This window comes from Plectropomus leopardus, chromosome 6 (assembly GCF_008729295.1).
Source record: "Plectropomus leopardus isolate mb chromosome 6, YSFRI_Pleo_2.0, whole genome shotgun sequence".
Classification (NCBI taxonomy): domain Eukaryota; kingdom Metazoa; phylum Chordata; class Actinopteri; order Perciformes; family Serranidae; genus Plectropomus; species Plectropomus leopardus.
Genome location: NC_056468.1, coordinates 3487175 through 3500628, shown reverse-complemented (window position 1 = coordinate 3500628; position 13454 = coordinate 3487175). Strand labels below are relative to the sequence as shown.

At 38.7% G+C, this 13454-nt stretch overlaps 1 protein-coding gene across 1 annotated transcript in view; it reads right to left on the bottom strand.

The window, feature by feature from the left end:
* The window catches only part of apba1a (amyloid beta (A4) precursor protein-binding, family A, member 1a), a 55260-nt gene extending 44102 nt beyond the window's left edge, over positions 1-11158 (bottom strand). The window contains exon 1 of the mRNA XM_042487487.1: positions 11104-11158. The gene's annotated coding sequence lies outside the window, so the exon portion shown is untranslated. The remainder of the gene's footprint in view (positions 1-11103) is intronic.
* Between the last annotated feature and the right edge of the window lie 2296 nt (positions 11159-13454).

Here is a 13454-nt window from a genome sequence, read left to right as displayed (position 1 = left end):
AATACTGCAGTTCAATATGACAATCTTTTGTAATATTTATATATATAATATATGTTTATATTAATGTATTTTTTAAGCACTAGTCCATGGGGCAAAGTTGAATAATACACTTCTGAAGACTGCACATCATGAGACATATTTCCAAAGCGATGCACATTCTGTTCGGATAGCTGCCCCTGCTCATCTAGCTGCAGTAGGGCTGCAACTAACGATTATTTTGATAATCGATTGGTCGATTATTTTTTCCATAAATCGATGAATTGGATTTCTAAAAAAATAACAATAGAGGTAATATTAAAATAAATATTTTTTCTCCCATCACTTTGCTCAAAAACAGATAATCATTGACAACAGTGCAAAAAGTGCAGTGCATAAACACGGGCTTGCTTGAATTTCCCTGAACTGTCAAAATAATATCAAATTATAAATAACTACAAAATCAAATATGAAACTATTCAAAAACTAAATGTTGGCAGCTTTTACAACATACCGTTATGTTTACTTACTACGACATATGTTCAGTTTGACATCAACCTCACCGAACTGCAGCGTGTTTCATGCTTGTGGTGTTGCAACGTCACTGCTGCATCACGGCCCGCAGATATTAGTTCTGTATTTCCACATTTATAAACACAAATTCCTCTTATTTATGAAGTCATGCAAGCTCCCGCACAGCCGACAACACAGTCCTGTAAATGTTTCAAAAATACCTTGTATCAGCAACTGATGGGATTCTGTCCACAGACACTGTAGAGGGATTTTGTTTTGAAAGGGAAGCAGGGAAGTTGGAGTAAAACAGCCGTCTTTCTATTTCCTCATCTCTGTGACAGAGAGAGACCTTTAAACTGCAGTAAAAAGTGGTATAGAGTAAATATAATCATCAAAACACCATATTCACTGTCTATTTCTGCTGACAAACACCCACGCATAAAAAACGCGTCACACGTAAAAAATCGGCGAGCCACCATTTCTCTAGATGTGCTGCAGCTGACACGCAGCTGAAACGCTCCTGACAAGCGCTGCTAGAGAAACAGTGAGTAATAATCGTGCGACACAACGAATCGATACTTTTATTCATTGCAAACACATTTAATAATCAATTCTAATCGATTTTATCGATTTGTTGTTGTAGCCCAACTTGCAGTGTTTCCCATACGTTAATATATTTGTTTCAGTTGCCACAAAATCAACAATGACTGCCACTTACTGATCTTCTTTTCTTTTTTTTAACATTTAAAATCTTATTTCATGATAGAGCCGAGCACAGCCCTTTGGGCACATTTACTAATCTGATTAGAATAGGTTTAAAATCCCAAACAGATTAAACATGATCCATATAAACACTGCGATCAGCTTAAACAGGCTCAAACCCATTCAAATTTCAATTGGCTGCAGAATGGAAGTTTAAACTTTTTTCATAAACCAATCAAAAGATAATTTGTGTCATTTAAATGATGAAGCTGATTCAAGTTAACATATTCATATTTTTTGTGCATGTCACACAGCAGCTCTGTTTACATACATTGGTGCAGGTAAACACAAGATCTTGTTAGAGGACATCCCATGTAAATAGTTGGCCCTAAAATCTTCAGTCAGATTGATTTCAATCAGATTGAGAAAATAAACTTGTCACTATAAACCAGGGTATTTATTCACTCAGGCTCTCCATGTGCCACTCACTCTCTGTTTTTATCAGAACTCAAATTAGACAGGATTTAGCAAGCTACTACACCTTGCCGATAGTGTCCTCTGCCTCTTACTCAGAGCCACCCTTCAACAAAATTCAGTCACTTCTGGGTCCAAAAAAAAAACCAAAATGGCAATGGCCGGAAACTCGAGGTTTCAAAATGGCAGTCCACAAACCAATGGGTGACGTCATGGTAGGTACATCCATTATTTATAGGGCATATGATCAGAATCAGACACCAACTGCCACAAACCAAGCTGCCACATTTGATGCCCTGGGCATAAGAAGAGGCTGAAGCTGCACACAGAAGAACCTGCCCCACAGAGTAAGGTCCTTGTGTCTTTCCTGAAGTTGAAATCTTGTGCCAAGGTTGACACTTTATTTACCCAGAAAAATGCACCCAATTTATTTATTTTTTTCACATTTGTTACATAGGCTTTAAATTCCCCTTTTAGTGGAATCCAGTGATTATGCAAAATGATTGTTGTTAGCTCAAAAACAGCGATTGTGTAATAACTGCAACAGGCCTAACCTGTAGCAGAGCTGAGACGCTTCTTCATGTGGCAGAGCTCACTTCCTCTGCTGAGGTGCTCAAGTATTAAGAGTTTTGGGCTCAGCTGTTTGGACAATTTATACCTTGTGAGCAAATGCAGATTCAGGGGGATGGGGTGTGTGAGGAATCTGTGCGGTTACCTGCTCAGCATGTTAAAAAAAAAGAAGCAGGCAAAAGGTTCACGACACGGCCAACGACTTAACGAACATTAATATGCCTCCGTCCTGAGACACTTTGTGAGGTCGACTGTGTGATATGACAGCGGTAGCAGCTCCTTGAGCCCAGGGCATTCTGGATTTAGGGCTTTTCATTCATCTATCACCTCACATTTGTCAGGAGCAGCGGGCTGAGATTGTGTCACAATTTTTATTACCTAGGGAAGAAAAAGAGCCTCTCTGGTGGTGTGTTTTTGTGTGCACTGACAAATTCCTCACCGAATGCTGTACAAGTGCTGGTTTCGGTTCAGTTTTTGGATCTCACTGACACACAGCGTGAACAGCACAAGATTCAAAAACAACTGTTGTCCCTCAAATCAGCAGATAAAAAAAATCAAGTGCACACATGAGAAAACCCTCTCTTGAAATCTCACCCTATGAAATGAGACAACCCCTTATGACCCTGATACATCTGCTCTGTAGGCTAACATCAGCAACCCATGCTCCTACCCCACCAGTCTGCACCGATGCTAGAGAAGCAGTAACAAGTGCAACAATTTTGCTGCTGGCAACATGAAAAAACACCAAAATGAGGGACTGTCATGCACAAATATAAGCAATGTAATATTATCCAGCAATATAACTATTTTATGACAAGGTAGCCATCTTGGGGTCTGACAAAAGTGCACAGCCGTGACACCATGGATGTATAAAGAAGATCTGGATACAGCACAGAGGCGGGGCCCTGTATATTCCTAGGAGAGCTGTTCAGTAATACATAAAGCAAAAACAGCTAGATTTCCTTGGTATGAAAGTACTATCTTTTGGATTACCAGGCTCCATGAGACTTGCACACCAGAGACTTACAGCCAAGTGTGCCCGAGCGGGTGACTTCCAACATCAGAGCGACTGACTTCCGGTTTAGCGCTTAGCTAACTTGAATGGTGGTCAAGAAATTGAATCTTGCATTTGTTTTAGACTTTAGACAAAATGTTACCAAGCTGAATGGATTAAATCTTGATAGTAAACAGAGTCATTTCATTGAGGTTTTGATGCTCACAAAAAATTATGCTGCAGCAGCTTTATGATGAATGCCGTCGTAAGCTGGAAATTCATCTTAAGGAAATAAAACACTTTGCCACTACCATCAGTCTAGCCGTACGTCTGAGCCATATATGAGTCTCACAATTCATTTTATTGAGGAGGAGTGGGCTCTGCACAGCAAATGTTTACAGACAGTATACTTTCCAGAGGACCATACTGGGGAAATAATCAGCCATGGGCTGGAGGATGCACTCAAATCCTGGGGCATCTAAACCAGTATAATATTACTATAGTGGTATAGTTTTTACATTTATTTTGTCTTACAGTTTAGCACTTGAATGTGTCAGAGGGTGTAAACCACATGTTTACTTAGTTTTGTGCTGCCCCTAAAAGAGATTATTATTTAAGGAGTGTTTTTGAAGTTGTTTAAGTTTTTTACAAAATCAAAAAATGTAAAATATAGTGAACATTGACTAGTCACTTAGTTTGCACTTATCAAAAACATTTTGTGCTCATTATTGGAAGGCATATTGTTTAATTTTTTTATGTTATTAAACTTTATTGTAAAGTTTCAGTGAATCTCTTGTTTCTTCAAGCTTCACGATGCCCCTCACACTGGCAGCATCTGCAAAAACTAAAAACTTTATACTTTTTTAAAATCATGATGAATTGATTAAATTATTGTTAATGTCACCAATAATCAATTAAGGAAAGTGTTTACAATTTGCAAGCCTAGTTGTCACCATAACAACCATTTTCTTTTAAACAGGTCAGTGTCCTTTCCACTCTAATTTGTGTTGAACTGAATGACTGCCTCAGTGAGCCAGCCAGTGTGTCTCCCTGGCCAAAAACCATCCTGTGCACTTGATGTTTATGTTGAGTTACTGTTGCATTCACATCATGTGGGAAGAAAGGAAGTCATAGAGAAGTTTCCCATAGTTAGGACTTTCAAGAGTGCACATCATTGGCCAACTGAAAATGGTTAATGCCTTGGTTACTCAGCAAGAGTGTCATCGGCCCACTGAATGAATAGTTATTACGTGTTGGGACATGAGACTTGTCATGGGGGGTAAAATAATGTGCATGTTATTTCAGTTAGAGTTGAGTTACTTTGAACAATAAACTGCTGTGAGCTTTGATTTAGTGGGTTGAGAAATAACTCAAACATACTGGAAACAGGCAATTATGTGAACCTCCATAGGAGTTAAATGTGGCATGTGCACAAGGTTTTGGATGTACAGTAATACCAGGGTATTTAGAAATCTTAAAGGTGTTTGTTTCAATTCCCACATAAATACAGGCACACCGCTTTCTATTAAACTCACTGTATGTAGTGCACAGCATGCACCACCAGAGCTCTGTATCCACTGGTGGAAAAGGCAGCTAAGCTAAAAGGCACCGCAACACTTAATGGTGGAGGGAGAAGTTACAGGACTGTAAACAGCCGGCGGCCTGCAGGCAGAGAGAGACCGTGTGGAATAACAGCATGTTGTTTTGCATCTAATTTAGTGAACTGAGTGGACCAAACCGGAGCTGGTGAATTGTTGAAACAGAGGAATTACTAACTAGATTACTAGCAAGAGTTACCAAAACACTTTGGGCAAGTTTTAACTTGTTTCCGTTGAGTTTGTATGAAGTGTGTTTATGACAAGTTAACAAGACAATTGAGCCTCATCAGTCTTCCATATAGAAAAGAGAAGGTTTAATTCAAAAGGTGTACAGTTGTATTTCTCTGTTTAATAAGGAAAATAGGTGTGCATTTTGCATTTTGTGGGTTTCTGTTGTGTATTTATTAGTCTGAAAAGCTAAAAGAAAATAGCACATTCGCCGTTGGGGGTCGGGTGGGTGTTAGCGCTGCGTACTTACAGTGTCATATACCCTATATCCCAGTGGAATTTCAGAAAAGTATGAAGATATCAAATATTACATACCACCCAAGCCTACCATGCAAGCAGCATTTTCTACACATAAACTGGTATTAATTGAAGAAGAAACACCAGTTTACACAGTTCCAAAGAGATAGCTATGGGTTGTAAGATAAAGTGAACATGAAATAGACCTTATTTGACTAATTTTTGCATTTTGTATAGCGTTCTGTAAAACATCAAGGGCATATGTATGAACCTAACCGTAAATTACCAATGAGTGATAATTTTATAATTTCTTTTATTTAAATATTTACATTGCAGCCATTAACTCCCTGTCAATAATTATGAAACACTTTGCGAATACTCTTTGAAAATGAGCTCTATAGATTATTATTAATCATGCTCCTGAGACTCAGTAATGATGATTGTGATCACATGGTGATGGTTTACAGGTGCATTTGATGAATTGGTGGTATGGGCACTATAAATAGCCACAGTAGTGTGTAATGACAGCTGCTGTGGTGCTGCTGAAGAATCTTGCTGATGCAACACAATCTGTGAAACTGCACTTTGTTTGCAGTCTACAGGTCTTATAGATGGTGGTAACTGCACAAGAATTGACATGCCGACGGATGTTTAAGGACATTTCATCTATTTATGGCTCACTGTGGGAGTGGAAATAAATAACTTGTGCATGTGCACTTAGCTACACAATGATTGAGATTTATGTCAAGGGCGTTTAACGTTTTCACCATGACAGTTACTCAAATCAATGCAATCTCTTGGAAAAAGACATGCATTATGACTCTGCATATTCAGCCTTCATATTTAGTTTGGTTCCTGGCTGCCTAAAACCTACTGCTTTTACCACACTGATTGATTTAGCTCCCTCATCTGATCAGCAGTAATGGAACAAGAGCACAGCTATGATTTATCTTCTACATTATCAGCTTCAGGCTTTACAGACACTCTGCAGACCATCATTACATCATTTATCATCAAATTTTTCTTTTACTTACTCTCTGTGTGACTTCTTACAGTTTTATACCAACAGTGTGTAGTTAATGTGTAGTTCATACGCATTCCCATTGCATTAAAAAGCCCAATGTTAGCGGGTGAGTTTTTGTACAGTGGGAATGAAGTTTAAGAGTCCCTAATCTCTGGGACTAAGGATGCATGGCATTGAATTTTTTACGATTTCTGATATGCTGATATGCTGATATTTTCCATCTCATTTTGGCCACTTGCCAATGCCAATAATGATATATGCACGTATGTTTTCCCAGCTAATTGCAGAGAACATCAAGTCTCTCTTGTAGTGAAACAAAGCTGAAACTGGAAACTGCCTTAAAGGCCAAACGACAACCTGCTTCACAACACAAAAACCACAGACTGAACAACAACCCACATTCGCTTCCCTGCTAAGGTCTCCTTCTTATCTAATCTAAATACAGGAACACATGTCTCACCTTGAACCTGAGCTTGTTAAACCAGCAATCGAACAAAAATGTACCAGGAGTGCACTACTGATGTTGGTTTGCAGGCTACATAGCAATATAGCATCTAAGCGTGCCTGCAAATATCACTCTGTCTGTTCAAACGCTGCTGTGTGGTCTTACTCTATAACATCATGCTAACAAAACAGTGGGTACAGTTACATGCACGCTAATATTACACTGTTATTCACTATTATTCAAATATGATAATATTCTGAATTTGATGTGGATCATGTAAACAGCATGATATATTTAGATATTCCGAATTAGGCATTTTTCCGATTTTAGCATTTTACCAATTAAGACACATGGGATATGCTGCTATTTCATATTTTAGAAGCATTGTTTAGACATGAGTACAGTGCAGTAACAATATACGTCTCACTGGGGTTTTTACTGCAGTTGGCAACACACACACGCTCTATGTGTTTTCATAAATACATTGTACTAAAACCAACTCGCCAACATTTTGCAAGACTGAGTAGAGATGCATGTTCAAAAGAAAAGCCAACCTTTCTGGCTGGAAGGAGAAACACATGCTTTTATTTTTGAAAGACTTGGATATCAACAGGTTTTTGGATATGCACAAATATCACAACACAGACCTTCTCAAGAAAGTGGATGAATGAATTAAAGAGGAACGTTGTGTTCACATGGTCAAAAAAGTCCACCACCCACAAGACACTTTTAAAAAATCCTATTTTGAAATTACAATTGAGTCCAGCTGTTCCACTTTTCTATATTTGAATGTGATAAACAACATGTGACGGCATGTTAATTTGAGCATGCAGCTGCATGTAAAAATCGTCATAATTTGCTCATTAACACATGCAAGCTGCCCCTCCCCTGCTGGGGCTTAGTGTGCCAGCTACTGTCAATCAAACAGACCCATCACCACCCCCTCAGCTGCTGAGAGGAAAAAGAGCATTTCTGTTGTTCCTCTAGAACCTTTTTCTTACTTGGGTAAGTATTTCACAAATAAAAAGAAAAAAACTAGGCCGTCTCTGCAGCAGGCAGACAAATACTTTTAAAACTGGTGCTACATGACCAGAGAAAGCAGAGAAAAATGACACTTTTGCTCAAGAGGTAGAAAACCTACAACTATCAGAATGCATCTGGTGGATGACATATGCGACCTTGCCCGATCGACAGTTGCTTAGTATTACCATTTTATGTTGGGTTTTTTTGGCCCCAGTTTTCACTATGCAGGAAACAGGATGGCATCCACTTCCTCTTTACAAATTCTGGCCATTATGGTGGTATAAAAGTATGTTTCGGAAAACCTTTTAGGTAAGAAATAGGCAGTGCAGGAACATAACATTGATTTATATTCAACTGGCACTGCCTAGTTTAATAGTTTAAAGAGATTTCGGTCCGAGTTTGAGAAAGAGAGAGAAGGATGGTTTCATGTCTCGATCTGCAGAATACTCTCCATATCTGTGGTTGGCGGCAGGTGGTGGGCAACATGAAAAGCCCCGAGCACCAGCAAAACACCTCAAAATGATGTAAACTGCATTATTTTAAGGGGGAATATCGAGATGGAGAAAAGTTTAACACAGTCATCTACACATATTAACTACATTAGACTTTCCATTTACACTCAAACGCAAATTTAAATTGCGAACAACAAATACTGCTAATGGAAACACGCTAATTTGAAAATACTCCTATCCCATTTATCACAAAAACGTTTTTACACTCGCATGAGGTGGTATTGCAGGCAATTCAGGGTAGACATATTTTGCAAAACTGCAATGTAAACACTTTTTAGTCTTTTCTAGGTCACATGATGCTATGGCTATGTACTTGTCAATAGGAACTGGCTCCCTCATGATGCAGCAAGAGCTACAAGAGGTGTTATTGCATTGCATAACTCCTCAAAAGTTGAGCGGATCATCCGGAAGTTTTGAATCGACAATTCCTCTGTGAAATCATGGACTATCAACTCTATGACTTTCTCCAAGATAATAGTTTATTCGAGGACTTTCAGTCAGGCTTCAGACTTCATCATAGTACAGAGATGGCGCTAGCAAAAAATAATAACGACTTATTGATTGCTCCTGATACAGGTCTAGTCTCTGTTTTAATCCTATAGATCTTAGTGCCACATTTGACACCATTGACCATCAAATCTTACTGCACAGACTGGAACAGTTAATTGGCCTTAAAGGAACAGCACTAGCCTGGTTTAAGTCATACTTATCAGATCGTTCCCAATTTGTTCACATCAATGATCAATCCTTCGTGCATACTAAGGTCTGCTATGGAGTGCCACAGGGTTCTGTGCTTGGACCAATCCTTTTTACTTTATATATGCTTCCTCTAGGCAACATAATTAGAAAACACTCTACAAATTTCCACTGTTATGCTGACGATACGCAATTATATCTATCTATGAAACAAGATGAAACTAATCAGCTATCTAGACTTCAAACATGTCTTAAGGATGTAAAAGCCTGGATGAGCCGTAATTTCCTGATGTTGAATTCAGACAAAACTGAAGTCATTGTTCTTGGCCCAAACACCTCAGAAGCTCCTTTTCTAACGATGTAATTTCTCTAGATGATATTACCTTGGCCTCTAGCACAACTGTAAGGAACCTCTGAGTTTTATTTGATCAAGATTTATCTTTTGCCTCCCATATAAAACAAACTTCAAGGATGGCTTTCTCTCACTTGTGTAACCGCAAAAATTAGACATATCCTCTCCCAAACAGATGCTGAAAAATTAGTACATGCATTTGTCAACTCTACGCTGGATTACTGTCTCCCTATTATTCGGTTGCCCCAACAAATCACTTAGGTCTCTCCAACTGGTGCAGAACGCTGCTGCTCGTGTTTTAACACGAACCAAGAAAAGGGACCATATTTCTCCTTTTTTAGCTTCTTTGCACTGGCTCCCCATGAAATCCAGGATTGAATTTAAAATCCTCCTCCTTACTTACAAAAATCTAAATGGTCAGACTCCATCCCATCTGTCGCAGCTCATAGTTCCTTACCAACGTCCCAAAGTTTCCAAAAGTAGAATGATTGTATTTAATTTGTTATTTATGACATCAATTGCACGTCTGTCCGTCCTGGAAGAGGGCTCCCTCATCATCCTCTACCGCTCTTCCTGAGGTTTCCTCCTTTTTTTCCCCCCTGTTATAGGGGTTCTTTTTTTGGGAGTTTTTCCTTGGGTGATGTGAGGGTCTAAGGGCAGAGGGATGTCGTACACTGTAAAGCCCTCTGAGGTAAACCATGTTTTGTGATAATGGGCTCTATAAATAAAATTGACTTGCCTTGACTATCACCTCCAAGAAATCCCTTATATGTGTAAGGGGCTAGCCTTTCCATTATCACTCGCATAACACACCTACATGGCCTTTGATTGGAAATAATGATAGCTAGTGCGATGTCTGCAGTAGAAATAAAGCAGCTCATGTTTTGAGCATCCATCGCCATGGTTACTCGAATGTTATCATCAGAGAAGTCGCATAACATCACTCAGTGGAGTCATCTAGCAATTGTGTTTTATTGACATTTTGAAAATATCACTTAAGTTTTGTGCAAAGCTGTAATGGAAACCCACCTATTGTTTTGATACGAAGCTGTTTGAAAATCTGTAGTATCCCCTTCATGACAAGTAACTTTTAACTTTTAAACAAATTTGGCAAATTTTTGACTACAAAATAAGACAAATTGTGATTTCAGGTGAACTTTGAAGGAGAATAGGGGCTTTACAGTATGGTCTCAGGACATGATCAGGATAATTCTTCCCTTGCATGAGGTGCTGAAGCCTAGACAGACTGCACAACCAGAAACTAACCTGCAGCATCTCTGACTACAACAACAACAACAGGCAGGCTGCCTCTGCAGAACACTGGAGTCTCATTTTAGTCTCTGCATCACATGAAGTGATGAAACCAAGCTGTTTGGACAGAAACATCACCCAGGAAGCATCCATGAAACACTGAGCCAGGCCAGAGTGCTGCCTGGGCTGAGCTGAGCTCTGCTGGGACTCTGCACCTGCCAACAACAGGGCCTCTGTGGGCCGTTTCACTCGTGTCAACCCGGCGAGCGCTCGCGAATCAGCCCGCCACAAAGCCTCGTACATACAAACACAGTTACGTTTCTTCCCGTCTGAATCCCGGTCTGGCCTCCGTTATCTTTTCCCGTTGCCACTCCTCAAACAGTCAACAAACCGAGCGGCGACAATACACCGTCCCTCACGGCTCCCCGCAGCCGTCAGCCGCTCGGTGTGTCGACGGGCTGATGGCGGTGTCAGCTAACAACCGGCGGAGGACCGACAGCAAACTCACCTGCTATCAGCAGCGATGTTGCTGCAGGCTGCGGGTCCGCTCCGCCGCTGCCTCACCAGCCTCCATCTTCCCTGTAGCGGCTGCTGCCTCTGTGTGTGTATGTGTGTCAGCGAGTGTGTGTGTGTGTGTGTGTGTGTGTGTGTGTTCGGCAGCCTCCCAGCCCCTCCCTCCCTCCTCCCACCGCCGCCGTCACATCATCACAGGACACAACAAACAGCCTGTCCACTGTTGGACTGTTGAAGACGTGCACTGGAGCACTTTGCAGCACTTTTTAATTCCTGTCAGGTTTCACAAGCTTCAAAAATATGGAAATCCATATTGTTTTTTAACCCTTTGAAATCTAAGTAATTTCTTTCAAAATCACGGGATGAAGGCAACGAAATGGCCCAAAAATTAGCAAGAAAATAGTAGGGGAAAAAAAGCTACAAGAAAATTAACTAAAAACGGTTGACTGAACTAACTAAAAATAAGAAGCATGAAAATGAACCCAAGATATTATATTTATATTATATGAAGTCCACTGCCCTATCACCAGACTACAGAGCAGCTTCATTCCCAGGCAGTAAGACTCATCAGCTCCCCCTTCAACTTCACAAGATGTAGCAGGATTTAAGGACCAATTTTATCTACCTTGTGCCTTGAACCTTGCATATTAATTAAATCTAAAGTTTTCTTAACATTTTCCTTTGTTTTGATAATATCTAATAACCTCCCTACAGCTAATATTCAAGTCGTTTTCTTGTGTCCCACATCTTCAAAAGAAATCAAACTAATTTCCTCAGGTTCCAGAGGTTTGAATGCTTGTGAAAGGCATCTGAACTATATAGGGTTAAAGGTCCAAATCAGATTTCATGAAATAATCCTGTAAAACCAGAGTTTAAAAAAAATTCCTACACAGTGCATCCTGAATCAGAATCTGTCATTTTTCTCATTTTGTTAATCTTGTACCAAATTTGTTCTTTTTTGCCATAAAATAAATAAAATGACATTTTATGATGTGCTTTGTCTGTTTTGCAAATTTATTAAGAAGAGAAAACTGAAATATCACATTGAAAAACTCCATGGGTGTACATTGCAGTAGGGAGAGGGTGGGGAGCAGTATTGGACCCCTCTTTTATGGTCCAAAAACCTATGTAATAATAAAAGGGGGGGGGGCGGCGGACATCAACAACAAACTGCACACGCTATAGTGTGTAAGTCTGATGGTATGGAAGCTGGAATGTTGTTTATATCCTTCAAGTTGTAGCAAATTACATCGAGGGTATGGAAACAAAAATAGGTTAAAAACTGAAAATGTGTGTACAATTTTTATAGTGGAGCTTAGAGTGTCTACTTTAAATATTACAAGAGGAGATACATTTTCAAATCTTGAGCTCCATAGGGTTTAATGGAGTTAAAATATTATTTTTGAAATATCTTCAAAAAGTATAAATGACATTAAAAAAACCTCAACATTTAACATTTATTTTTTCCATACTTTGTTACTAGTAATTAATAAATAATAATAATAATAACAACAATAATAATACTAATAATACTACTACTACTACTACTACTAACTACTACTACTACAATAATAATAATTATAATAATAATAATCTATTTATTTATTGCTTAATTATATACACATTTTTATTATAAATACATATCTTGATATTTATATTGCTTTGGGATGGACTGTAGAGCAGATTTTTGGCCAAAAGTATTTAACCCTAACTTTTTTTTAAATCCCTTTTTTGCGGTATTTTGTTGTATGAAATATTTTTGTTACAACCATCCAATTCATGAAGGGGACATATAAAAGATAAGAAAAAGCATTATGGTGTTTGTTCTACCTCAAGTATGAGGATCTGAGAATCTAAAACCCTTTGAAGGATTTGTGCTTGTACTAACTTAAAAAGATAACTTAAAAACACATCTAATTTATTCCTTCAAATGTTCAGTAACGCTTTTTTCTATTTTTGTTTCCTCTCGTCATCATGGTCTAATTGTTGTTTCAAATCCATTTCTGCCATTTTAAAACTTCAACAATTTAACTTTCAGACGCTGCTTTCAGACTTCTTTCACAAGCATTTACACCCCTGAAATCTGAGAAAATTGAAAATTGGTTTGATTTTATTTAAAAACATAGGGAAAAAAAAACATAATGAGCAACTTGGAAGAAGTAATATCCTGCAAGGCAAGATCTGAAAATTAGCTTCGGGCATTATGAGATATTGTCAAAAAATGGGGAGAAAGGTCCAGAAACTATAAATTGGTATAAATTGGTATTAGTTCTTTCAAAAAACATGGGGAAAAGGGTAAGTTGCCAAGAAATGTCCCACAAACTAAAAACAAAATTAGTAAAAGGT